Genomic DNA, 26,546 nt, shown 5'->3' with positions numbered 1-26,546 from the left:
CACTGAGATACTTTTGGCATATTGTCATAAAAATAAAGTACCTTTATTTTTAGTATATCTGTGTATTGTGTTTTCTTATGATATTCTGCATATGACACCAGTGGTATAGTAGGAGCTTTGCATGTCTCCTAGTTCAGCCTAAGCTGCTCTGCTATACCTACCTTCTTTCAGCCTAAGCTGCTAGAAACACCTCTTTTACACTAATAAGGGATAACTGGACCTGGTACAGAGTGTAAGTACCCCTTGGTACCCACTACAAGCCAGGCCAGCCTCCTACAACATGCAGATCTATATATAAGCTGTATCCCCCTTTAGACAACACTATCTCTACATCGGGCTCTCAGCATTCTTCTTAAGCTTAGAAGACTGAAGAGGTGCAGACCCTGAGAAAATAGTTTCCCGGTGACTCCAGTTGTACTTCCGTCTCATGAAGTAACAGGAGACTGTCTATTGCAGGGGGCCATAATGGCGGCAGAACACTCTTGGGGTTAGGGAATGCGCATATCTCTCACTCCATCTACCACGCCCCGAAACATGTAGGCGTGCTTCAGGTGCAGTGATCCCAAATTACGTGTTGAGGTCGGGTGAGGCTGTTCTGTTCATTCAAATAAGTTGCTGGAAGAGGAGCCTGTTTCATCTTATCCATGTGCTTCTGACGAACCAACAATAGCACAAAGACTGGACTCATGCTAGAAAAGTGGTGACACGTTGGAATGGGTCAGTCTTTCTGCAATAAAGTGCTCAATTAAATGAAATGGGAAAAAACTAAAATTTGTTGAGCCAAGCATATGAGTGCACATACTTATTCTGTGATGCTTGTTAGAGGGAAATCTGTTAATAAAATAAAACAAATCATTTTGACACAATAATATAAGTTTAATCGATTTTCAGCTGGGAACAACAGGCAGTCTCACATAGAGGCCATGACTGAAGTGCAAAGTTCTGGTTCAAACACCAGTAGCATTTATACTGTAAAAACCACAAAAAACTGTGGTTAAGAGTTCAGCATTTACGTAAGCAACTACAAGCAGTACAGATAAGGTAATGAGGTGCCTCTGGAAAGAAGCACTTGCACTTGTTGGCCTCATGGGTGGGCAAGTTACAGTGACGTCATTCACCATATCTATCTTTCTGCACAACAAGAGATTATATGTTGCGTGCTGCTCATGGTAGCCCTGCCTTGCAAATACTTATCTGACCCTTTACACAATTCCCCTTAACACGATATGAATGGCTTGTGGTTTTTAGGACCCCTGTGCTAAGGAAGGATACACCCTTCTGTTCCACCCTGTTTGTGCTAAGTGAACATTATGAAAGCAACAGTTGGTGCAGCTTTAAAGAAAAACTCTCATTCTAATGTGGCTTGGGCCTCTTGTGTGTTTCAGCACAGCTAACTTAACAATGCAGCATGTGTATATGTTTCCTAAGTAAAAAGTGTTTGTTTGTCCTAAATATGACCTGCCTTTTCTATTGATCCCACAGTCTGTCTTTTTTTAACATGTCATGTATTAAGCCTTTCACTACTTACATTGGTTTACAACTATCTAGCCTAAAATGTTTGTATTGGGATTTGGGAACTTTTGTTTGTTTGTATGAGATGTATTCCTATTCTTCCTACATCATTCCTCCCTCTAGTTGATTATTCAACTACTTTTCCTACCTTCCCATCTACTAATGAAACTAGGGGAATCATCACATACCCACTACTCTCCCTCCCAATTTAGCTGTCAACCTTTTGCAACATGCTATTATTACCTGAAAAATAAGACACATCAAAAGCAACAACACAATCAAAGGCAACAAGGCCTTGAACAACCCCGACATCCAGGACGGCACCCATTCGATCCAGCCCTCGAACCACCCATCAGGGGCACCCCCCTCATCGATCATTTTCTTTTGTAGATCATGCAATGTCTGAATGGCCTGAGTTAATGTCCCATTGTCCACATCATTGGCTGGCACATAAAGATCCAATCTTCTTACACACCCCTCCTTCCATGGCCATCATTAAATCAAATACATATCTGTGTTGCATTAACATCAGCCTAAGGGCTCGAAGTTCTTCCTTGATAGCATTGAACCCATCTTCAATTGCATTTATGGTCTTCATCAATTCAAAGTGTGTGATCTGCAGCCAGCGTGCAGTTGCCTTCGCCTGAATGAATGGTAGGATGCTACCAAAAAATATTTGGGCATCATTAAATAGTCTATGTTCCTGTGGAACGTCTTTCCACACTTCAGTACCAAGAAACTCAGCAGCTCGTTTTGTCCGATAATGGTGAAGCAAGGTTGTTGGATGGCTCATGGGATGGTCATGTAACTGAGAGATGTCCACACCTGGTATCACCAGGGAGGGGATGTGCAAAGTTACTAGGGAGCAGAGGCCATTCCAGTTCGGGGGTAGTTGCATGTGGAGCCGGGCCCCACACATCCAGTAGTGATCCATCAGGCTGGAGGTGCCGCCCTGCATATCAGCGTTGTAGGTGGTGATGTTGCAGTTGAGGTTACTCCCCACCTTCATTGTCCCATTCCCTCTGAAACAAAGAGAAAACTGTGTTAATTTCATTGCTAATCTAGGGTGTATGGTAGTCCCTGTCCATGTATATCTCTGTATGTTCGCATCCCATATTTCCTGACACTGGCCTATTATCTTATTAAAGCTTAGTGGACCTTGTGTCTCTGTACCATTTATCATGGGCAAATACTGATCTTGTGATACTAATAACTGGCCTGCCTGCGCAATCAGGAAGCAGGGGTTTAACTCGTGCAGTAACAGGACTAACGTGAGTTGGCTGTAGCTGTGCTCTCATTCTGCATAAAAATAGGTGCAGGAGACAATGTGTAATGTTTGGGGATACCTTTTTAGGGAGATGCAATTTATCTACTCCAGCAGCATGGGGGATGAGAGAGCATACATAACAACTGGTGTTGGATGTGGATGTGCCTATACTGTGCATGTGCTGATACCACACATTGTCAAACAAAGCAATATGGAGAAGGTGATGGTCAGTATCATTATCAACAGTTCTACGCATGCGTGTAATAATTAATATAGGATCAAAAACAATTAAAATATCCAAGGGCTAAAAGCAGTAAAATCAGTGCAACGAGGAGGAAAAACAAACATAAAATACATAACTTAAAAGAAGAATTGTCTAAGATTGAGGCTTTAGAGGGAGGTTTTACTCCGGTTGCTTCTCCTGTTCTCCCCCCTCTTTTTCCTGCTCGGTGTCCAAAGGGATGGATGGCACTGGGAAGGGTCCATTAAATTTGCAGTTCTTCCATTGTCTTGCAAAATTGCTAAAGTTCCCAAAGGTAATGGTGTTTGTTGATTCTTTACAGGAGATACGTTGGCGCGCTTCTTGGCTGCACGTGTAACCTGTTTAGAGAAGAACTTTGCAACTTTGGTTAGCTCAGACATGTATTCATTCATTTCAGTTTGTACAACTTCAGGTGCACTCTCAGTCTCCAACTTATGTCTGGTTGGTGGCACAAATGTGCTCATTGTTCTACCTGTCACTATTTGATGAGGAGTCAAATAGTGCTCTGATCCTGGGGTATTTCTCAAAGCAAAGAGGGTTAACAGACTTGGCATTATGGTGAACACAAGGTCCTGCTTCAATCCACCTTGAGAATGGGCAGACTACAACTATAAGATAGCGATAATGATTGCATCTGTCAATCATATCAATGTAGTCAAAGTGCAGTTCCTTAAAGGTACCTTGTGGGCGAGGTATTGTAGAAGCTATTACCTTAGAGGTGGGATTTGGTGAACACTGCTGGCACACTGTGCAGGTGTGTGTGTGTACATTATAATAATCTCATGTAAGTAAGGGACAAACCAATCCTGACGTATTTGGAGGGACATATTGGCGGTCATTCTGACCCTGGCGGTCAAAGACCGCCAGGGCGGAGGACCGCAGGAGCACCGCCGACAGGCCGGCGGTGCTCCAATGGGGATTCCGACCGCGGCGGTAAAGCCGCGGTCGGACCGGCACCACTGGCGGGCTCCCGCCAGTGTACCGCCGCCCCATTGAATCCTCCACGGCGGCGCAGCTTGCTGCACCGCCGCGGGGATTCCGACCCCCCCTACCGCCATCCAGATCCCGGCGGTCCGACCGCCGGGATCCGGATGGCGGTAGGGGGGGTCGCGGGGCCCCTGGGGGCCCCTGCAGTGCCCATGCCAATGGCATGGGCATTGCAGGGGCCCCCGTAAGAGGGCCCCTACATGTATTTCACTGTCTGCTGCGCAGACAGTGAAATACGCGACGGGTGCAACTGCACCCGTCGCACAGCTTCCACTCCGCCGGCTCGATTCCGAGCCGGCTTCATCGTGGAAGCCTCTTTCCCGCTGGGCTGGCGGGCGGTCTGAAGGCGACCGCCCGCCAGCCCAGCGGGAAAGTCAGAATTACCGCCGCGGTCTTTCGACCGCGGAACGGTAACCTGACGGCGGGACTTTGGCGGGCGGCCTCCGCCGCCCGCCAAGGTCAGAATGACCGCCATTGTCTTTAGCAGTATGTGAAGGAAGATGTAGCTGGTTTAGAGCTATCAGTAGCAATGCTTGGGACATGACAGGCTTCCCTGTTGATATTTGTCTGTATATTAAATATGTTCCTGTCTGTATGCATACTCTGGCTTCCCACAACTGTTTCTCATGTTCTGGTGCATTTTCTTGTATCTCTCTTATATGCAGATGAGCTGTCTCTGTGTAATGTCTGGATGCATTCAAAGGGTCTGAAGGTGTCTATGTTTCACTAGCTAACAAAACTGTGGTATGTGTATCACGAAGAGGGTGTGTTGCTGCATTTTTGGCTGCCCAATCAGCCAGGACATTTCCACGGGACACAAAATCTGAGCATTAGTGTGGACTGCGCATTTCACTACTGCAACTGCATGTGGCAGTGTTAAAGCTTGTATCAAGTCCTCTAAAAGGGGACGATGCATGACAGGGCTTCCATCAGACTTGAGAAATCCCCGTCTATTCCACTGCATAATGCTGGAATGCACTGTTATAGTGACATAGGCTGAACCAGAGTATACTGTTATTGTTTCTCCTTCCCCTTGTTTGAGAGCTGCCCCTAAAGCTACTAATTCAGCAGCCTGGGCTGAATATTGAGATGGCAAAGTTATCTGTTCAGTTATCTGCAGTGTGTCTGAAGAGTTGTGCTGCATCGCTCTGACCACTGCAGCACTTGTATGTCTTACTCCTGTGTCCTGATCTATTGTGGAAGTTTCATCCACAAAATATACAACACTACCTGGAATGGGGTCTTCTGTCGCTTGGCTACACGCATCTGGAGTATATGTGGCACAATCATGGGCATCATCATCAGTGTCTGAAATAGGGTGTGCAAAGAAGGTAGCAGGATTGACTTGTGTGGCATTTACCACCTTCAAGGATGTTAGTGATAATATTATCTCGTAGCCTGATACTCTCCGTGTTGTTAATGTTGTTTTAGCTTTCTGAATTATTGCAAACACAGCAGGTTCAGCATATAGGGTCAAGGGTGCACCCATGACAATGGGAGCACTTTTCTCTACTACAAAGGCTGCTGTGGCTAGTGCTTGTTCACAAGGGTAATTACTTTTCATGACAGAATCAAGTAGGCCACTAAAATATGCAACTGGTTTGTGGCCTAAAGGATACTTTTGGGTGAGGACAGCCGTCATCACCTGGCCATTACAGTGGCAATTCCTTCCTCTGTTTTCTTGGCTAGTTTCTGCTGGACCAATTTAGCTGCTGCTTTCTCTATTTTATCTTTCTCTCTCTTTTCCTTTTCTTGTCTCTTCTTACAAAAATGTATTATGTGTGCTTGTATCTCTCTCCATGGTTTGGCCTCTAAGGCAACTATATTATCTAATTGATCCTGCACTTCAGCTGGCAGACGCTTTTTCACTATATTGAAAAATAGTATTGCATTCTGTCCAGTGACATCCCAACTCTCCCCCACTTCCTGTGTCCATTTTTCCTTCATTCTGCTAAGGAATTGGGCTGGGTCCTCATTTGGCTGCATTGCTTGTGCCATAAGGGACCCAATGTCTGGCCTGTCTGGATACATTTTCCTCAGTTGTTTCCAAACAATTCCCCTTACTCTATTAAAGGGTGCCCCATCACATTTTGGGTTAGTCAATGTCACATCTTTTACTCCTGCCTTTGTGAACAGTGTGTCTGTCTCATCTCCTATAAGGGAACTTAGTAAACTCTTAATGTCCCCTATTGCAAGAGTAATCCCTGCAATATGTTTCTCCAGAGCTGCTATCAATTTCCCAGCACCCTCAGCAAGTTGTGGCAACTATTTTTTAAGATTTTCTTTGTCCATCTGGAGCCACGGTATATATTGAGGCACCCCTGGGCCCTTGAATATCAAGGGCAGTTGTGACAGGACTGTAGTCCTATTGCCAGTATGGTGACGAGAGTCATACTTATAAGCATATCTCTGCCACACTCTTAGGCTTTCCTGCATATAGGGATAATCCCAGTAAGGATCCACTGTGGCCTAAAAAATGCACATTTCTGCATTAGCCATGTCTCAGGGTTCAAAGGAACCCTTTTGCGGCCATGGTGTCATCGGTGACGCCAATCCTTCTGTCCAACCTACTAGGTTGTCAGTAAAAGGGACAACATTATACCAACTATTTTCATACTCAGCTACTATTTAATTGGGCGTCAAATTATTGCCAGGGCATACAGGGAATGCATGTGCCATGTCTTTCCTCAGTGTCATTTTTCCTGCCTTATCAAATGTTCCCTTTCTCTCATATGGGCGTGCATGCGCCCCATCAAATACTAATCTCTGTAATTCTCTTGGCTTCTTTTGTAAAGTCTGTCCTGTCTTATTGTTTTCTTCTCCCTCACAGGCATATTGTGACTGTTCCTTGTTATGGTCCTCAATAAGGGACATTCTTTTAACATGTTCAGTGATGTCATCTAATGCCCCCTCTGATCCTTTGTAAGATTTTTCTAAATCCAGATCTTTTTCACCTAAGCTGCTGTGTGTGGCGACTGTGTCATCTAGTCCTTCTTGTTCAATCATTTGTGGACTAGTGAGGGCCCTTGACTGCCTCAGGGGCCCGTCCTCCTTTTCCCAAGTCGCTCTTTTGTCTACCCGTCCATCTTCCTGCTCTGTGACCCACTTGCCTACAGTATTCTCTTCTGCTCCTGAGTGCATGAACCTCCAGCACTCTGTGGGAGGACTTTCTGGTGTGAAAGCTAACCTTCTTGCCTTATTTATAATATTGGTACTCGTTGTTTTCAAAACACCTTCCTTTTTTCTAGCCCCATCCATTCTCTGTGCCTCTCTTGATCCCTCATTAGGTATACCTTTATTTTTTCTAGTGGGGGACATCTCGTCCTCCAAATGAAGTGTAAATGTGGCATCTAGTGTCCCTATGTATTTAGTACTGTCCCCACCTGACATTTCCCGTGGTGTACTGGCCATTTGAGGACATGGAGATGGGTGAACATATTCTCTATATTTAGAAAAAGATTCTTATGGTGGGTTATACTCTGGGTCTGTATATCCCACAGCAGGGGGATGTGAAGAGGTGGGTAATGAGTGTGGGGCACCAGGTTGCAATGTATACATGCCCTGTACCTTAGCACTGCCTAACCTTAATTGCACATCTTGATAGGGGGGTGGAGGAGCCGAAGGGAGGGTCTGAGGCTTTGTATTTGACTCATTCATATTTGTTTCACAAAAGACCCTCCATATGTCTAGTGTGATCTTCCTTTTCTCTAGTTTATTTCCCTTGTATTTACTCTGTAGGAAGGTGGCCTTGTGTTCTATTATTGTATTATCAAATGTGCCCACTTTGGGCCATACATGTGCAAGTTTTAATGTTGCTTTGTGCCATTCCTTACAGTATTTTCCTATCCTTTCCCTGTCTCCTGAGAACATGTTAACCATGTGTTCTAAAGGAGACCCCATGTCTGTTTAGTGAACTTAATCTTTTGTACTATATGTTTTACACTCTAAATGGGCTTCTATTTACTTCCTATGGTATTTCCAGACTTCACATAAACTATTATTAGGCTGTGAAGGTGAACATCAGATATATATATATATCCCTAATCTCTGAAAGACTTTGTTCATTTATATATAGATATATATGGTAGGTGCATTTATGTGTGGCCTAAGTGGTTTGTTTGCCTGACACAACAAACAATGTTATTGTGATCTATATACATGTTTATAAATTACTCATATCCTAAATTCCACCCTGGGAGGTCCCCAATAAATGCATACAGTAGGAGGTCTAATACTAAATCTCAGTCTGTTTATTATTGCAGGGAATTCATGTGGCTGTTGCCCATGGTTCCACTGAAAAATTGCAGTAACTTCAATGTATTCACTTTCTGGTCACAAGGTAGCTCCAGTGTCACACATGCAAAAATTAAAACAAAATGTATTTATTTTTAGAGGCCTTCAAATGAATGCCTTACTCTTGGAAAGACAACTGCAACAGGTTTTGTACATTTCAAAATAAACTCTTTTATTTTAATTATGTGAATATCCTGTTCACATCTATATGAAAGGTAGTTAAATATATTTGTATGTATAGTAGCTGATTATTCTCCTTCTATTTGTATACCTTCAATATATATGTGTATGTCCCAGTCTATACTATTTGATAATTCATCTAGCCTCCAATCTTAAGGCTCTATAGTTTCATAATGGGGATAATAGTAGTGTCAATATTTGTTATGGGGTTCATGAGGCTAGTACACTACTTTTAACTTGGAGGATAATGTCCTTGTATTAGTTCTTTGAATATTTTTTATAATTGTCTAACAGGCATTTCTCTTATGTCATTGTAGGTTGTTTTTAGGCCTAGAGGTGATACTATAAATACCTATGCATTCATAAACTTCTGACTTAAAAAATGATTCTATGGTATTGATATTGCTAATCTACTAAGGTCAGTTCTGTTGCAGAGGGTGACAGCCTGACTGTTATAAAAATTAATAATTAATTAAGGGATGTGGAATAAATTGACTTTTTGGGACTTTTTGGGACCTGTCAATTACTTTACTTTTGAGTATACTGTTATAACTTAACCTTCATAAGAATAGGAGGTCTGATACTTATTCCTAAATTATACACTAAATAACAAACTTATATATTGACATTATTATGTGGCCACATTTCTGTCTATACATGCATATACATACACAGTAAATTTTAGTATACATACACAGTAATTCTTAATTTCATACTAGGGCAAACAAAATACTACTGGTCACTTCCCTCTGGATTCATAGAGGGGGCAACCTTTCACTATTTTCAACCAAAAAATGGTGACTTCCAGATTTAATATCTGGGTTAGGTTGACATGAGTGTTCTTTAAAACATACACTGATTGCTCAGCCCCCAAGTCCAACACTACTTCTGACCACTTTTGACTTACTTAGTCAAGCTCCCTGTATCTTCCGGACTTACCACCGGGATCCCTTAATATTATCTCAATTCATACACAATCTTGCATGCAAACACAAAAATTACATATATTACAGTGTCAAAATTGTAAATGTCTTTATAAAATAAAAGGAACAGACCTCGTACTTTGTCCACCTCACTACCTTCCACTGAGACCCATCTGTCCCCACGAAATCAGAGATTTTTACATAAATGTTGGCATCTCCCTTACCTCTTTAAAATGTGCACAAATCACCTCGTGGAGACAGGCAGGGCCCCCAGTCCAGCAGTTGGTGAGATCAAAGTAGAGCTCCTAGGCTTTTAGCTCGCCAATATGTTAGAGGGAAATCTGTTAATAAAATAAAACAAATCATTTTGACACAATAATATAAGTTTAATCGATTTTCAGCTGGGAACAACAGGCAGTCTCACATAGAGGCCATGACTGAAGTTCAAAGTTCTGGTTCAAACACCAGTAGCATTTATACTGTAAAAACCACAAAAAACTGTGGTTAAGAGTTCAGCATTTACGTAAGCAACTACAAGCAGTACAGATAAGGTAATGAGGTGCCTCTGGAAAGAAGCACTTGCACTTGTTGGCCTCATGGGTGGGCAAGTTACAGTGACGTCATTCACCATATCTATCTTTCTGCACAACAAGAGATTATATGTTGCGTGCTGCTCATGGTAGCCCTGCCTTGCAAATACTTATCTGACCCTTTACACAATTCCCCTTAACACAATATGAATGGCTTGTGGTTTTTAGGACCCCTGTGCTAAGGAAGGATACACCCTTCTGTTCCACCCTGTTCGTGCTAAGTGAACATTATGAAAGCAACAGTTGGTGCAGCTTTAAAGAAAAACTCTCATTCTAATGTGGCTTGGGCCTCTTGTGTGTTTCAGCACAGCTAACTTAACAATGCAGCATGTGTATATGTTTCCTAAGTAAAAAGTGTTTGTCCTAAATATGACCTGCCTTTTCTATTGATCCCACAGTCTGTCTTTTTTTAACATGCCATGTATTAAGCCTTTCACTACTTACATTGGTTTACAACTATCTAGCCTAAAATGTTTGTATTGGGATTTGGGAACTTATGTTTGTTTGTATGAGATGTATTCCTATTCTTCCTACATCATGCTGTACGAGCCCTTCTGTCTTGATGTCCCGAAATTAAACGGTAGCACCAAAGAATGTTGAAAGTATACGTTATTAATGAGGCAGGGAATGCAGGTATATTCAGGACCATTAAAACTAAGGAAGGGTTGATTGAGCCCATGGTGCCTTTTTGGCGCAAAGCATATTTTTTGTTATTTTCACTCTTTCTACAATGGTTGACATTGTTTCACACTTAAATACTCAAAAGTGTTCATAGTTTAAAAAACACATTGTCTCATTCACTCTCTAGACTCTAGGGAGATTATTTACTAGTTATCTTATTAGGAAAAAAAGCGCCGAACCACGTAGTGCTGTGACTCTGGGAGAGTACCATAACTCAGAAATGGCGCTCTACAATTTACTAAAGAAACCTCTTCAATCCGGCCCAGCTGGAAGTGACTGCCATGAGACGCTGCAATCAGCTTTGGTCCTTAGGGTTAACATCGACTTATAACACTTGATACGTATAGCACCTAGAAGGGTGCGGGAGACAACAGTCAAACGTATATACCTAGATTGGCTTGCAAGCCTTTCCCCTCTCATCCAGGAAGTCAGCCCTCGAGACGGTACTGTGGCCAATATGTGACCTACTCGCTAGTTACCTCATTAGGGAAAAAAAAGCGCAGAACCACGTAGCGCTGTGACTCCGGGAGAGTACCATAACTCAGGAATAGCGCTCTACAAACAATTTACTAAAGAAACCTCTTCAATCCAGCCCAGCTGGAAGTGACTGCCATGAGACGCTGCAATCAGCTTTGGTCCTTAGGGTTAACGTCGGCTTATAACACTTGACACGTATAGCACCTAGAAGAGTTCGGGAGACAACAGTCAAACGTATATACCTAGATTGTCTTGCAAGCCTTTCCCCTCTCATACAGGAAGTCAGCCCTCGACCTCGAGACGGTACTGTGGCCAATATGTGACCTACTCGCTCTCACATTTATGTGAAAAAAAACCTTTCTAGACAACACACACACTTATTTTATACTCCTCAGTTGCCTCATCGCAGTCCTGCTCTTAGCGCCACTAGTGGCCATGGGACATTTTCTACAGCAGGGGAGGTGGTCTGGAACAGGCACAGGATCCCAAGCACAGTTAAAAGAACAAGAAGTTATTCTGCCGACTCTCCCCATACATGTTCACTCTGATTGAAAGCAGCACATGACTGACTCGCCATTGCTCCTGAACCCATCTACACTCTAGTCGTCAGGGTCGGACTGGGCAATTAATAAGTCAGGGAACCAACATAAGTAAAACAGTTTCCCATAAGCGAGCCTCTGGCCATCGTGAGCATGAAGGGGTCCCACAACAGCTATTACCAGTTGTAAACTCCCAACCAGATTTTTCTTGCCACGTTGAACGCAAAAAACTCCGCGATCGCGCTGTTACAGTTCACTCGTAATAAAACCTATCGGCAAAAGTGCAATTATGTACGTAACCGGCAAAAATGCAATTAACTGTGTAACAGGGTCGATATTATGCAAAGTGCTCGACTTCTGCCAAGCGAGATCGCGCTGTGAAAATAGAGAAAATGTAGTCCACAAACCTAACAGGAAACAGCGAGGCTCGTATGTTTCCAGTACTTGGTCGCTGCGCACGAGGAGGGCTAACTACCGGAAAAGGCATGACATATGCGTGCCTTGCACTAATGAAAGCAAGCAGATTCTAACAGGCAAGCCCACGAACCAATGAAAGACACTGACGTGAGGTGGACGGGGCTCCGAGCCCTTTTCTAGTTCCTAAAGCATCTCGCTAGCGATACGCATACGCAAACGCATGCGAAGCAGGCTCAACCCTAAAAATTGACCCAATCCAATTTATGTGCAGTACATCAGACGAGCAAACGTCCTTATAATCACCTAATGTTGCACGTTGGTAAAATGCCCAGGTCAAAATTCCGAAATGTTTTCTCCCTTATCATATTTTCAGTAAACATTAGTAACAATTTTCTATTATAAAATGAAGTGGAAATGTGGTCGTAGATATGGTGAATTGATCTAATGTAAATGAAGAACACCTGCAGTGTGCAAGGAATTGTGCCATAAAAAATAATAAATAAGCAGAGAGGGCTCCTGTGTACCTCCTCTTTATATACTGATGCTATTTCATGTTTATTAGGAGTAATAGCTAATCCAGGGAAGGGTCCTTTGCAATGCATGGATACAGAAGTGTCCACTTTTGAAAAGGAGGTGCAACGGTTACCATTTCGAGTACTTGGGCCACCAAGCTTATGTTACCCTCTGTATTGCTGGGACATTCCCTTCCGGCTCCTAGAGCCAGTGATGTTAGTATTTCATGCTTTTTCATTCCCTAAGATTCAACATGGTTTCTCGCCATGCCCCCATGAGCTAGTGTTTAAGAATTGGAAACTAACAAAATGAAATACAAAAACTTCATTGACTCAAAAATGTATCATGTGAATATTCTCATCACGCGCACAGCACCTTATTTCACACATCCTGCATACCGCCATAAGAGCATGCAATATTAAACACAAACAAAACCTGGCCGCTAGCCACCCACCTACAAAAGACACCGCAGGCACAATTACTTCATAAGCCAGGCCTGTTGGCTCTGTCAATGTTTCTGTACACACTTTGGCAGCACTGTTAATTAATGCTTCTCCTACGGACTTTTGTGAGTATCCTGCACGGATCCAATCCATATGCTACAAGCTCCTCACTGAACTACTATAGGAACCGATATTCTGTTCTGCAGAAATTCAACTGAGCTTCTGTGGCAGGGCCTGCCTTGGGCACGGGCAAGCTGCGATGAAGGCCACCAAATTTTGTTTGGCCTGAAGCTCTATCTGAGCAAAGGCCCTCCCTCTAAGCATGCTTTTACAAGCCTCGCACTGAGCTCCTCCAGGGACCAATTTACTATTCTGCAGAGATTCTGGTGAGCTCCTGCAGGGATCGAGCCAATCTACTGCAAGTACCTTACCACGTTCCTGTAGGGGGTAATGTTCAATTCTGTAGGAATTCAACTAAGCTCCTACAGTTATTTCTAACCACGCTTTTGCAAAACTCTCACTGAGTTCCTGCAGAAACCAATTTTCCATTCTACAGGGGCTCACTTGCAGTTCTGAAGAGATCTAACTGATCTACTACAAGTTCTGTTCTGCTGAAATCTCTGCTGTGCGCCTGCAAGGATATTGAACAATACGTTTGAAAACTTCTCACTAAGCGTCTGGAGTAATACATCTTCTATTCTGCAAGCATTCAGCAGAATTCCTACTGGGATCCAACCATCCTACTACAAGACCCTCACTGAGCTTCTGTAGGAAAAAACATTCAATTCTGCAGGCATTTACTGAGACCTTGCAGGCACCTCTGACAATGCTTTTGCAAGCCTCTCATTGAGCTCCTGTGGGAGCCAGACTTCTTTTCTGCAGAGATTTGGCTGAGCCTCTGGAAGACTCAGCCCAACCTACTACAAGCACCTCACTGAACTCCTGTAGGAACTAATATTCTCTAACACAGTGATTTAACTACATCCCTGCAAGTATCCAAGCAATCAAGTGCAAGCCTCTCACTAAGCTCCTGCAGGAATTAATCTTCTATTCCTTAGACAGGAACCAATCTCTGTCCTGCTGGGATTTCCCTGGACAACTGTAAGTATAAAATTGGTCAACTACCATCACCTTGTCAAGCTCCTGTAGGAACCAATCCACTAACCAGCATGTACTATAGTCAGCCCTTTCAGAATTCCAACTCTGCTACTAGAGATACCTCTTTGAGCTTATGTAGGGAAATACTGATGAATTGCTTTGACTCAACTGAGTTTTCAAGTACCTGATGAAGCCACGCCAGATAATCATATAAGTTCCTACAGCCAGAAACATGATCTGCCCATTCTGGCACATAGTCAGCAGATTTGTTTCTCAGGCTCTTTAATCTCCCTTGCACCTTTCAAGTCTTGCAATATCCCACCTTAAACATCCTGTTTTCCCTGCCCACTACAATTCATGATGAGTGAATTTACCCTGTCATGGTTTGGGGTCAGATGGACGGAATTCAGAAGCCCACCTGTATACTTGATTACAACAAGTAAATGAGCGTAGAGGAGAAGAACAACCAGGTTCTTCAGCCATACAATGCGAGTCATAAAACTCACACTTGGTATAACAAGCTATTTACCGCCTGATCTAGATGGCAACATACAACATGTATGCTGTTCATCCTCATACCACAATGAGAAGATTCATGTCTTTCCTTGACTTTCAGTTGACCTTCATTGAAAGTCTTACTGCTACAGAAGCAACAGCCTATACTTTATATGCTCTGGAGGACGTGGCAAGGCTGCAGGATCAACACTTTGCCAAACTCATTCATGACGCAGCTAAAAGGACTCTTCCCTTTCACCACTGTAGAGTCTACTCCAAGCAAGAAAAGTGGCAGAAGAGTTGTTGTTTTTAATTGCTTTATTTTGTATCAGACAAAAGTGGAAAATTGACTGAGGTAGAGCTGTCATTGGGTAAACCTTTCAATGGCTGTGCATGGATACCTACCTTCCATGTGTCACTCATTCACTAGGCAAGCAGCTTTAGAATTGTTCTTCCTCTATTTTTCCTCTATGGCCTGCTTAATGCCTTTATTCATCATTAGAATGTGGTAGGTGTTCTATTTGTGGACTGACAAGTGCATTATAGTCCCTTCACAGCACATAATGGTGGATGCAACATAAGTCGCATTGTCACAGATTACCCTGTGTGATAAACAGGTAAATTCTTGACTATTTTTTACGTGATTTTTGGGAACTTATGTATATAACACAAGGACCACCCTGACTGCCCACGTGAACCAGAGTAAGTTTACTAAGTCAAACAAATGTCCAGTGGGACTAATTTACCAACACTTCTACCTTTAAACTCAATAAGCAATTTCACACTTCCAAAGCAAAGATAGAGGTGTCAGTGAAAGAGTCCCGCTATACCTTTGTTTGGTGTACTACTGTAGGGAACTTAGGCAGTTTCCCCCCGCATATTTGCCTTAGTTTCAAAGGTAGATGTGACACTCAGTTCGAGGAATGTGGATGCATTCTTGGACACCCCCAAACTGCATCCACAAATACGAAGGAGTTGGATTTAGTATAGTGAGTGTGCTAAAGGGGCATGAAAGGCATGTTTTGAGCTTCCTGTGGCTAGTGACAGAAGGCATTAGTATAGGTTCACTTGGCAAGTATACAGGATTAGTCAGGGCGTTGATGAGGACAGTAACATGAACAGGTAGGAAAAGCTTAGGCTTGGTATGCTTTCAAAGGGATATTGCATAGGTAGAAGGCCGATAGTCAGCCTTGACTGTTTCTGCATCGGCGACAGGACAGCCTCCTAGGTGATAGTATGGTTTGCACAAAATCATAACATTACAGATAACTCTGCATCCAAAGCCACACGTATGGGTAAAATGTTTGTCCTGCTTACTATGTTCATCCTCTGTAAGGACTTAGTAGATATTCTGTTTGCTGTACGACAAGTGTATTACAAGTGTATTACAATCACAGCAATGCACATAAAAGTGAATGGGATAAATGCCACTTTCTCACTGACTACTCTGAGTGTCGAAATCTAACAATCTTCGTAGTATATTATGTGCTCTTTAGGGAACGTAGTCAGTCCCCGGCATGTTTGCCTACGTTTCAAAGGTAGATATGCTCAGTGTGAGGAATGTAAGCCTCAGAAGGCATTCTCTGACCCCCCCAACTTGCATTCTAAAACTAGATGGAGTTGGATTTAGCAAAGTGAGTTCATAAAGGTTGTCTTCCTGAGCCTCATGTGGCTGTCATGAAAGCCATAAGTAAAGGTTCACTAGGCATGCGTTTTGGAATTGTTCAGAATTGAGACAGGTGTTTGACAGGTGGCATAAATGTAGGCAAATTGTGTATTTATTTGTAAAGGCTGTGGAACCACCAACCGTCAAAATGGCATGATATATGTGTTTATAGAGGTTTGTTTGTGGTGTGTTTGTGTGCAATTTGGTTAATGACTGTTCAGAGCTTCCAATCTGTCGCATATGAATGTGAAGGGCCCTTGAATGGCGGCAGTATGCTGATGTGAGTGCACTGATCTGTTGGAGTGGGTCTGTGCCCTTCGGTATGAAAGTCTTGTGTGTGGTGCACGAATGGTGTGTGCTTAGACCATAAAGCAGTTGGTGCTCTGATGTGGCTTTAGGGCTCACCTTCAGTAGTTGTGGTTTCAGTAGTCAGGTACTGTGATAAGTATTTTGTTTTGGAGCTAGCATTTCTGGAGGTACTAAAATCAACAAGTGTAAGTGGTGGATTAACATTAAAATGCCATGGATGGCACAGTCCTGAAATCCTTCCAGGAACTTCAATAGGACTACCAACTACATTGCAGCCAATTTTATCACTACTTACAGCTAAGACACACGACCACTCCATGCATTAAATATGTTGACACACTCCCGGAATTCAATCTAGTGGCAGGAAAACTCCCGTTAGGTGACTTAGGGGACAACAAAATCTCCCAAAAATATATTGCACCTTGGTGATCAATAGCACACATACATTTAGGGCACTCCGGCGTTCCAAGGAAACTGACATAGACACCCTGGATAATGACCATTGATCCGAGGTGATATGGGCACCCCGGGAAGCAGACATTTCAACATGCCTTGACCTTATCCTCTAGGCCTCTCCATTACAAAGAGAGACATAGCTAGGGCATGGAAGTCAGATAGTGTGCCCTCTATAAATGTATGGAAGCAGAGCCTGGATCACTGTATGGGGCTCAAACTTCCGGTCTTCCAAACGGGATGCCCTCACAAACACCACAAAATATGGAGGAGGTGGGCCAATTACAGGGGTATAGTGCTGACTCCTGTTCATACCTCTCACTCATGCCTGGAAAATGAGGTCAGAAATTACTGTATTCCATGATGTGACCCGGACTATCTGCTGTATACTGTATAATTTTGGGGAAGCAGGGACCAGAGAGGGTTTGGGGCAAAGGGTATGTTGGCTATTTGTGCTTAATTTACGTTAATGTTTTGAGTTTTTACTGCAAAGTATTTTCTGTATCCTGTCTGCCCAGGCCGGTTTATGTGGAAAATATAATAGCATTTGTCTTGAAAAAAATATTAATACCAGATTTATATCTGTGGTGATAAGGATACTCAGTTTCAATGGTGACAGAGTATTCTTACCATGAAGATTGTGGCCTACCTGCCCCATATATGTGCAGACAGACCACGTCATGGTTACCCTGACTTCCCTAACTACTGACACCATCCTGCTACATCTTGCTACTGATCCCTCGCAACCACACCCCGCTCTCACCCAAACATCCCTGCCCTCACCTAACTCAGTCCCAGGATCACATGCTTTTTCATGAGCGATATCAGCCACCCAAGCATTGGGTAGCATTTGTCCAAGAATCTCAGTTGACAGTGCAAGTGCCATGTTTCTTATTGTATGCCAGCTCCATGACTATTTGGGATTTAGCACTCAGTTTGCATTCTGTTGCTCTCAACAAGCCGCATGTTGTATCATGTGCTGAAGTCCTGGAAGAACTCCATCTTGCGAGACTATAGCAACCACAGTGGCCATCTTGGGCCAATTCAAACCATACCCAATAGCGACTGCATGCTTTGCTTCATGGCTTCCACCTCAGAAAGACAAGACCCACTCACCTTGGGAAGAAGGGTCTCAACTTCTCTGATGCTCGCCTCACCAAGCAATCCTTGACAGGATTCTTCAGTGTAATGTCGCGGCCTTGTTTACAAACTACAAAATAAAATAAAAGGAAAAGTGTTTTTTAAAACGACAACGTTTGAAAGAGCATGCTACTTTCAAAAAAACTAGCAAGGACAGAAGGTCTCATGAGCATAACATGTTAGGATTCATTGCTATTGTAAGCACCAAGGTACAAAAGACAAACAAGAGTGGATAAATTGTTGGTGATTGTAATTATTGTGAACAGTGGACTGTTCATTGCATGTTGTGTGAAGCAACACAACCTAGATTGGAACTGCTACTGATTTTTATAGGTAATGACACATTAGGTGAATGTTTCAAGCATTGCAATTTGTGATGCAAGTTGCTGATGTTAACCCTATGTCTGTGTATTTCAGATCTGACTATGTGACCAATAACCATATGACTGATAACCAAATCCAATTGCCAAGGGAACTGGCTGATTTATCCATAAATGCTCTATAACATTACTTCTTCCTCCAGCTGCTTCACAGAATACTTTAGCATTCACACTAGAAAGGAATCATTAGGTAATGGAGGTTGTGGGCAAAATGCATCAAAGAAATAGGTACTAATTTTTGCCTTTCCTTTAAGGTTGACGTCTATCAAACATCAAACCATTGCCAGAACAGACCCCTTCCCAGGTTCTGACCTCGCTGCTTGTGAGTCACTTAAAGTCTCAGGTAGGGACAGTTGGAGAACTGTAGTATGGTCAATATCGTCTCTGCAAAGGCACATCGTGGGCCTTATAAGGTAAGACCCTACATTGTTAGCCCTGACAGGCCATCGGTGTAATCATGGGAAAGACTACTCCATCTCTGGCATAGTTGCACTTCTGCCAAGTCCCTATGGAGTAAAGGCCATCTGGGGCCGACCTCTATGCGCCCCCCACCTAATTTAGATGTTTGGACATAGAGGTCAGTTGTCACTGTCTGTCCCCACCTGGAAAACCATGGTCGTAAGGGGCAGTGAAAACTGTCTAGTACCCCATTTGCCATGGGAGATAACTCCCATGGTGAGAGGGTTTAGGAATTTTGTTAAATTAAGAAAAATGAATGGCCCCATCATGTGGATAGAGCAGTGAGTCATATAGATAAGGACATGGACAGGAACCACCCAGGCCACTTTCCAGTCATTTCTACATGTAGCTGACGGAGTTATCTCAGCATGACAAACAGTAGGTCCTCCACCAGGGTAACAGAGTCTCCTTTGTCAGCCAAAACGTAAATATAACCCTTACTAAGAACTTATAATTCATTTATTTACTTTTTGTGTTGGAAATTTCTGAATTCTGTTGAGATCCACAGGGAACCAACCAATGTTTCCAAGTGTCTATATATAAAAACTTACCCCAATTTTTGTGGTTGGCACTAGCGCCCACAATTAGAAAATGCAACATAGACACATCAAATTTGTGCATCGAAAACACACCTTTTTTCTTACATTTGGGTAGCTGTGGATTTTGAGCCCTAACTCAGCTGGCACCTATCCGAACCTAGAAGACCTACAAATTGTTTTACAACTAGACAGCCGTCGGAGTCAAAATAGGCATGACCAGTGTGGCTCTCACCAAGTAATTTTACCCAGAAGCCCTTGCAAATCTCAAACTTCGGCAAGAAACCAATATGTTCCTCATATTTTTATGACAGATAATTGTGGAATTGGTGGAGACACAATCTCCCTACTACCCTAAGTTTCCATGCTTCTCCTGAGAAAAACAGTACCCTACTGGTGTGGTTGGGCCATGAGACCACAGCACAAATGCCTTAAAACACTACATTGAGAGATAAGCAACAGAGGATCTGCTGTATTTGGGGATGTTCTGCAGCGCCACACAAATGAAAACCCACGAACCAGGGACATTTTTAAAAAAAGACAACCAGGGGAGTCAAGGGTCGTGCTCTTTGAGTGGATCCTTCAAGCTTTTCTTACCCACAGTGTCCTGCAAATCTCAAGCTCTGCCTGAAATCACACATTTTCCTCCCATTTCTGTGATGGAAACTTCTGGAATTTGCAGGAATCCACAAAAATCTTACCTGCATTACTCCACTTGTGCTGATATAAACACTGCCTGCATGTCTAGCTTGGACTAGTGCTTGCTACAAGAACAAATCTAACCAAAGTCAATGAGAGCCCTCACAGGGGCCTATAATCCACAGCTGCACACATTGCAAAAAAAGTATCCATTTTAAGTTTAAAAATGTGATGTGTTTATGTTGTGTTTTGGACTATTTCCTGTCACAGACACTAGGTGCACCCACACAAGTGAGGCTGCATTTTTAATGGAAAAACTAGGGGAATGCTGGTGGAAGGACAGTTGTGGCTTCCTGCAGATTCCAGAACTTTCCATTACGGAAATGTGAGGAAACTTTGTTTTTAGTCAAAGTTTAAGGTTGGGAGGAAAAACAAAAATGGCGAGAACCACACAAGCTGTCCCACCCTGATCCCCCAGGAATCTAGTTTTCAAAAATAGGCAAGTTTGATAGGTTTCTCTTGGTGTTGGCTGAGCGGGGGCCCAAAATCCACAGCTACCCATTTTGCAAGAAAATGTCAGTTTGGAGTGGGAAATTGTGATGTATCCATGTTGCGTTTTGTGACATTTCCTGTTGCAGGCACCAGGCTTAGCCACACAAGTGAGGTACCATTTGTATCGGGAGGCATGGTGGAATGCTGGGTGGAAGGATGTTTTCTTTGCAGATTTCGGAACTTCCCATCACAGAAGTATGAGGAAAATGTTTTTTTTAGTCAAAGTTTGGGCTTTGCATGGGATTCTAGGTTAAAAAAAAACATGTGAGATCCATCCACATCACCCCACCCTGAATTCATCCAGGTGTCTAGTTTTCAAAACTGTGAAAGTTTGCTAGGTTCCTTTAGGTGCCAGATGAGCTAGGGCCCACGCTTTGCAAAAAAAAGTCTGTTTTGAGTGTAAAAATGTGATGTATCCACTGTTATCAGGAGACTTGAGGAAATGCTGGGTGGCAGGAAGTTTGTGGTTCCCCACATATTCCAGAACCTTCCATCACAGAAATGTGAGGAAAAATGATTTTTTTCTTCAGTCAGTTTGAGGATTGCAAGGTATTCTGGGTACAAAACTTGGAGAGAGCCATACAAGTCAACCCTCACTGGGTTCCTCCATGTGTTTGTTTGTAAAAACAATGTACAGGTTTTTCTGGTTTCTCTATTTGCCAGCTGAGCTAAGACCCAAAATCCACTGCTACCCACAATGCAAAAAAAAGGTCAGTTTTGAGTGGGAAAATGTGATGTATACATGTTCGTTTTGGCCCATTTTCTGTTGCGGGCATTAGGCCTACCCACACAAGTGAGGAACCATTTTTATAAGGAGACTTTGGGGAATTGTGGGTGGAAGGAAGTTTGTGGCTTTCCACATATTACAGAACTTACCATCACCGTAATGTGAGGAAAACGTGTTTTAGTCCAAAGTTTGAGGATTGTAAGGGATTCTGTACAAACAAAAGCCTTGTGTGAGCCACACAAGTCATCCTACCCTGGATTCCTCCAGGTGTCTAGTTTTAAAAGCAATGCAAATGTGGTTTCCCTAGGTGCCGACTGAGCTAGGGCCCAAAATCTAAAACTACTCACTCTGCAAAAAGAGGGTCACTTGTGAGTGGGAACATGTGATGTATCCCTGTTGCGTTTTGGACAACTTCCTGACTCAAGCACTATATGTACCCACACAAGTTAGCTGCCATTTTTATCGGGAGACTTAGGGGAATTCTGGATGGAAGGAAGTTTGTGGTTCCCTGCAGATTCCAGAACTGTCTGTCACAGAAATGTGATTAAAATGTGCTTATTTTGTTAGTTTGAGATTTGCAAGAGATTCTCGTTAAAAAAAGTTGGTAAGAGCCACGCAAACCACCCCTCCCTGTAATCCTCCAGGGGTCTATATTTCAAAAATGTTCACATTTTCTTGATTTACCTAGGTGCCTGCTAAGCTACGTCCCAAAATCAACAGCTGCCCACTTTGCAAGAAGAGTCAGATTTGAATGGAAGAATTTGATGTATTCATGTTTTGTTTAGGGCATTTTCTGTCGTGGGCACTAGGCCTACCCAGGCAAGTGAGGTAACATTTTGTATCAGGAGACTTGGGGAAATGCTGGTAAAAGGAAGATTGTGACTCCCTGCATATAACAGAACCTTCCATCAAAGAAATGCGAGGAAAATATGTTTTTTTAGTCAAAGTTTGAGGATTGCAAGTGAATCTGAGTAAAAGAAAATCCTGGTGATAGCCACACAAGTCACTCCTCCCTGGATTACTCCAGATGTCTATTTTGAAAAACTGTGAAAGATTTGTCTGTTTTGCACATTGCCAGCTGAGCTAGGGTCTAAAACCTGCAACTACCCACTTTGCAGAAAAAAGGGTCAGTCGTGAGTGGAAAAAATGTGATGTATCTGTGTCAATTTTGTTTTACTTTTTCCTGATGCGAGGTCTATACGTACCCACACAAGTTAGGTTTCATTTTTAATGGGAAATCTAGGGGAATACTATGTGGAAGGAAGATTGTGGCTTCCCGCAGATTCTAGAACTTTTCAACAAAGAAATGTGAGGAAAATGTGTTTTTTTAGCCAGTTTGAGGTTTGCAAAAGATTCTGGGCAATAAAAGCCTGAAGAGAGCCACGTGATCACCTCTTCCTGGATTCCTCCTTGTGTGTATTTCTCAAAATTGTGCACTTTTCTTAGTGTAGGAGGATGGCCTGGTTTGTAGTGGATAAGTAAGGTACTTACACCATATACCTGGTCCATTTATCCCTTACTAGTGAAATGTAGACAGTGTCTAGAAGCCAGGCTCTCTAGGGTTAGCTGTATCTGAGCAGCCAAGGCTTATCTAGGAGACATGCAAAGCTCATGCAATACCACTGTAGTCACACAGTACTCACACACATGAAAGAAAATACTCAGAGTTACAAAGATAAATGTACTTTATTTTTGTGACACAAATGCAAAAAATACCACAAAGGCTATACTCCCTTAGGAGGTAAGTAATACACAATTATATACACTAGTATGCAGGAATAGCTGTAAAAACAGTTAGAAAATAGTGGAAGTAGTGAAAATCACAATAGTTAGAAATGGGCCTGGGGGAACACAAACCATATACTAAGAAAGTGGAATGCTAATGTTGGTTTCCCAACTAGGCAAGTGTAATGTGTAGAGGGGCGCTGTGAGTATTAGAATACACCAAAGGTAAGTAATAGAACTCACCCACAGCCCAGGAAAGCAGGAGTAAATCGTAGTAACTTTCTTAGAACACAAAAGAACACAAGAAAGAAGATTATGCAAGAACCAGAAAAGACTGCAAGACACCAACGATGAATTCCTGGACCTGAAGACCTGTGGAAGAAGGGGACCAGGTCCAAGAATCCCAGAAGAGTCCAGGGAGAAAAGGAGCCCCTGCTAACTCAGATGAAGCTGCAAAAGAAGAACCACCAGTGCAGAACAACAGTCTTTACTGCACCCAAGAAGATGGATGCAGGTTCCTGGTTGGGGCAGATGATGTCCAACGCCGGATGGATGGTTGCCGTCTGGTTTGCGTTGCTGGATTTCACCAACAAGCTTTGGCACATGCAAAGCTTGCAGTTAGCAGAAAATGGTGCTGTCTGGGAGCAGGAGGGACCTGGTGGACTCTAACCAGGAGGGTGAGTAAAAGGGGGCTCTCAGCAACTCAGAGAGCCCAAAGAAGACCAGGCAGCATGCACAGGAGTCCCACTTCATGGGGACAAGGAGGGTGCAAAAGGAGGCCCGCTCAGTACTACAACAAAGGATCCCACGCCGCCGGAGAACCACTCAGGAAGCTGTGCGTCGCAGGATAGAGTGCTGTGGCCAGAGCTGTACGGTGCACGAAGGACTTTGTGAAAGGATGCCAATAAGCCTTGGCAACTGCGAAACACACAGTGCACTGGTGTACTGTTCTGCGTGGCTCCCCAGAGATTCCAGAACTTTCCATCACAGAAATGTGAGGAAAAAGTATTTTTTAGTTGAAGTTAAAGGTTTGCAAGGGATTCTGGGTAAACAAGCAGGTGGAAGCCTTGCAAGTTACCCCACCATGGATTTCCCAAGGTGTTTAGTTTTCAAAAATGTAAAGGTTTGCTAGGTTTCCCTCGGTGATCCTCTTGCATTCACATTATTTGATTCACTATTGATGCCTATTTGAATTTGACTAACTAATCATTTTTCACCTTCTGTAATGATCTTCACTTTGAATAAATCCATTAGGTCTAAATCAATTATTTTAACTGCTTAAGGCTTAGTTTTATGAAGGCTCACTAGATCTTACGGAGAACGGGACAACACAGGTCCCGGGTCTCAACTCTTTTAATTTACTAATTGAAAGCTTTGGCAGATTTTTGGTGGGGAACGAAGGCAGTTAAATGATTGATTTTTGGAAAGGAACGCTTGACAAGAACATTTTCCAATGAATCAAACTAACAATTTATATGAATTTGTTAACCTAATTAGTGAAAAACTTTCTACCCAAAAAATGTCGGAACTTGGAGAATAGTTTGGATTAATTTCAGGGCACATGTAGGTGTTATGGGGAGCTGAATTACGTGAGTAATAATAGGGTTTTCCGGGATGAGTTTTCAGGCTCAGAGAATCTTGTCTCACAACGTGTGAATTTTTTATTTTGTACAGTGAGCCTTATTTCAATTGTGTTTTGTTTTGCGCATGCTTCAAAAATTCAAAGCTATATTGTATTGAATTGTGATGTGTTGCACAAACATTTGCAAAATGTTCACTTTAATGAAGAAATATATATATACGTGAATAATGTGTATAGGTTTTAGGATTTGCAGATAAAGGTTACAGGTTTATGCAAAATAAAAAGTTTGAGATATTACACGTTTGTTTGTTGAATGGACCTAGGCCAAGACCTGTCGGGTTAGTGACTGGGGCAATGTCATCTGCTGTGCTCTGCGTACCTCCTACTATTCTTACTTGAAATTAATAGAGTATTATTACCTGCATTGGGTATACCTGACCCCTAAACTACTCAATAGGATATTTCCAGGGTCCCAGGTAGCTTGAAGGTGTAGGACTGCCCAATTCTCACTCCATATTGGGAAACCGTGACAGCCCATGTCTATACTGCTATGAGCCACAACCTTGATAAGCCTCCAGCTGTTTGTTTGTTGGGATTGTTTCCCAGTCCCAATACTAGAATCATCACCTTCAGGTTTGCTGATCTGGCTTTCATTCTAGGATGTAGGCATGTCTCCATGTATTGGAAATCCCCTACAAGTCCCTATTTACTGGGATGGTGATGAGAACTGTCTAGCTGGGCAGAGTGCAAGAGCGCCATTAAGAATCTCGAGGTACAAAGTGGACAGCGAGACCCATACATTGCTCTAGCGTGGATTCAGTAACTATGAGACACACCACAGATAGGCAGGAATGGTTGCCTACCACCTGCCCCAGGTGCGGACTCAGCAGGAGAGTGCTGAACAAGCTCTCTTCCAAACAAAACCTCTACGGACATATCTATCGCCCTCTTCCTCCTGTGTGCAAGGAGACCCCTAGTAAGTTACCCCCTGCAACTCTTCCAGCACTCTATGCTCCACCAAGCCTTACAATCCCTTTGTTGGAATCATCAAATATACCCCAGAGGCACAACACGTTTTGGTACATGGGGTTGGAATTTCAGTTTACTTGCTATTTTGTGTCCTTCAGCCTTCTCTCTGCAACATTTCCTTGGCTTTGCCGGCCTCACTAACATTATTTGTTTATGCGATTCGAGTAAATATAACTGTTGGAAAGTAGATTATTGGTAAGGGTAGGAAAGTACCTACACTTAGCAATGGGCCACGAACCCCCACTAGGTCCAGTCAGGTATTAATAATTTAATGCCTTCTCAACCCTTGGTAGCTTGGCAACGAGGGACAAGCCTTAACCTAGGAGACAGGTGTATAAAGCATTTAAAAATCATGAAACAGTAAATAAGTAAAACACAAAACAGAATAAAAATTCAACACCAATTTATAAGAATGGAGTATATTTATATCTTGAAAATAACACCAAAACGGTTAAAATGGCAGAAGGAGAACCGTAGATATGAATTTTTAAAGTATTAATGTTTTTTAGAGCATAGAAACTAAAAGTGGCACTCAGGATATCTGGTCACACCTCGACTGTGGCAAAATCAAAGTTAGAGGCCGACCACGATGGAGCCTTGTTCAGCTACAGTAAGTGGGAGCCCTTGGTCAAAAGTTTACCTTCGGATTTAGGGCCAGATGTAGGTACGAAA

At 42.8% G+C, this 26,546-nt stretch overlaps 1 long non-coding RNA gene across 1 annotated transcript; it reads right to left on the bottom strand.

The window, feature by feature from the left end:
- Positions 1-880: 880 nt before the first annotated feature.
- On the bottom strand, positions 881-12,177 carry LOC138285044 (uncharacterized). Its single transcript, XR_011201499.1, has 3 exons — positions 12,119-12,177; positions 9,649-9,765; positions 881-3,379 (listed from the first exon to the last, which is right to left on the bottom strand). It is a non-coding gene; the product is annotated as an uncharacterized lncRNA (long non-coding RNA).
- Between the last annotated feature and the right edge of the window lie 14,369 nt (positions 12,178-26,546).

The sequence above is a fragment of the Pleurodeles waltl genome, chromosome 3_1, assembly GCF_031143425.1.
Source record: "Pleurodeles waltl isolate 20211129_DDA chromosome 3_1, aPleWal1.hap1.20221129, whole genome shotgun sequence".
Classification (NCBI taxonomy): Eukaryota; Metazoa; Chordata; class Amphibia; order Caudata; family Salamandridae; genus Pleurodeles; species Pleurodeles waltl.
Note: the sequence above shows the minus strand (reverse complement) of the source record. Positions and strands in the feature narration are given on the sequence as shown.